This window comes from Marmota marmota, unplaced genomic scaffold (assembly GCF_001458135.2).
Source record: "Marmota marmota marmota unplaced genomic scaffold, marMar, whole genome shotgun sequence".
Lineage (NCBI taxonomy): Eukaryota > Metazoa > Chordata > Mammalia > Rodentia > Sciuridae > Marmota > Marmota marmota.
The window spans coordinates 5601303-5603907 of NW_026000272.1; positions in this window are offsets into that span (position 1 = coordinate 5601303).

Genomic DNA, 2605 nt, shown 5'->3' on the forward strand with positions numbered 1-2605 from the left:
TACATCTACTCTATCACAAACATTTTAGGTATTGGGCAATACTTATTAAATAGGGCATATAAAGCCTTTGCTATAATAGCCATTTCAGTTCTACTTCGGAAAATGCAAAAGAAGTAACAAATTATTAATAAATAAGTCCATAAATAATTTACAATTACAGATGCTATGAATAAAATTGAACAGTAATGCATGTTAGAAAGTTATGGTGTGGAAGGCAAACTTAGATAGGGAAGATTTATTTATGGAGATGACATTTTAGCTGAGAATTGAGTTACAGAGAGAACCAGACTTGGGGAAATCAGAGGAAGGTTTTTTTTTTTTTTTTTTTAGAGACAGAGAGAGAGTGAGAGAGAGAATTTTTTAATATTTATTTTTTTAGTTGTCGGTGGACACAACATCTTTATTTTATTTTTATGTGGTGCTGAGGATCGAACCCAGTGCCTCAAACGTGCTAGGTGAATGCTCTACCACTGAGCCACAGCCCCAACCCTAGATGATCTATTTTTAAATCTTACCATTGTTCTGAGATCTGACTCCAAGATCTCAATTCTGTATGCCTTTCCTTAGCAACCCAGCCTACAGAAAGCTCTTAATTCTTTGGACCATTCTTAACACATGTGGCTTCTGCTAGACTTAGAGATGCCAATCAGTAGTTTCTCTTTGGTTGACTCTCACATTCTCCTTTACATTATGTGTTTTAACTTGATTAAAAAAAGGTATCATCCTACCTACTTATCATTGCCCTAAACAAATGGAAGAAAAATGTCTATTTCACTTGGGAGTATTTCAGTGACAATAACTAGGTAGTATTTTTCTAGAAAAACAGAACACATTGTGAGAAAACCATCTTTCTCGTCAGCCTAGCAACTTCTTCCTGCCTCTATAAAAATTCGTTTCCCCAGTCCATACTTAAGTCACAATTGCTAAGAAGCAAAATGTTACTTTAATGAGGAGATCGAATGAACAATGAGCATTAACATTTTCAGAATTAAATGTATAGTAAAGAACATCAATCCAATTGAGTATATTTTAGGAAATCATAATTTTTTTGGTCTAAATAGGACCAGAATATCTTGAAAAACAAATTGGTACATAAATATGCTGTCAGTAAGATTCTATTTTTTCCTGACTTCCACAGTACTGTTTCTTAAGCCCAACTTGAATATTTCACTATGGCAACATGAAGTAAATTACCCAGCATCAGATTGAAATGGAAAAAAAAAGTCTTACATATATATGGTACAGTAAGCAAAGATGTAGCACATAAGTGCTCAAAAGAAAGATCTTTTTGTTGACTCTTTGCTGTGTCTAGTTTCTGTGAAAAAACAATCTCTCAGCTCAAGGCTAGTTCTGTTTTTTTTTTCCATCTCTGCTGCTTCATTAACTACAAGACACTTCAACTCTGACCCTTCTTTACTGTATGTGCCACATATTGCAGATTAAAAATGTATCCATAGCTTTTCTGAAATTTAACTGGGAATGCTATATTTTATCTAGCAAACCTAGTCTAAATGGATCATCTTGCCAGATTCATGTTGCATGTATCCTCCCCTCTAGCCAGACACAAGCCAGAAAGACTAGACTCTTCCCATTAGTATTTTCTCCATCACCAAGTCACCTTCATTCTGTGTCTTTGATAGCTCCTTTCCTTTCTTAATGCTACTTCCCTAAGTTCAGACCTCATTAACTTCTGCCTAGATCTTTTCAATGGCTTCCTGAGTGCTTTCCATACTTCTCAATCATGTGTTCTCTCCATTCCTCTCATGTGCTTCCCGCCTATTTCTTCAGCCTATTCGCTCCCCTGCCTCCCTTGTACATTGTTTTCTGGCCATGCTTATTGTCTGAACATGCCATCTTGTAATTTATCTCTGCCTTGATTATAGTGGTATAGAATAAATGTCCCCCTCATCCTGCCTGCAACTACACTCCCACTGTGCTTTATCTGCTCACTTACCTTTTAAGACTCACAGCTCTCAACCACTAAATGTTATTTCTTATTACTGTTCACTTCCTCAGCTAATGGATCAGGCTTCAACACACATCTCTCATACACTGAACCTTTCTAAGAACACTGTGTAGTGGGTTAGTGTTAATTTGTCAGAGGAAACCACAGTGCTAGAAGGCTTTATAGTGCCTCATGCTGCTTTGTCCATGTAACAAAGTCATCACTGCCAAAGGCAGGATGCCCTTTTGCCAGGGCTTCATTCAGGAGCCAGGGAATCAGCCTTGGGTCTGAGGGCCAGACTGATTCATCATGAGGGATGGTATGAGAAACTGGGGAAAAAAAAACTCTCACTATTTACTTTGGTTTTTATTTACTTTTTAGATTTTTTTTTTAATTTAAGAACCTAGATTTTAATTCATGAAAAGCTAATAAGAAAATTGAGATAATACCAAATTTTGGGTTAATAGAATAACTGCCAAGGTGAAGAGCATGGAAGGGGAATCAATCATTTTATTTTTATAGTTTAGGTGGTTATAAAATCCTATAGAAAGATACATAAGGAAAGGTAGGCCAATTTATGGAGGTCAAAGGAAAGTTACCCCTAAGTTTTTAAATGCAGGTGTCTTTAGTTGGAAACATGGCTTGCTTAAAAAAAAAAAA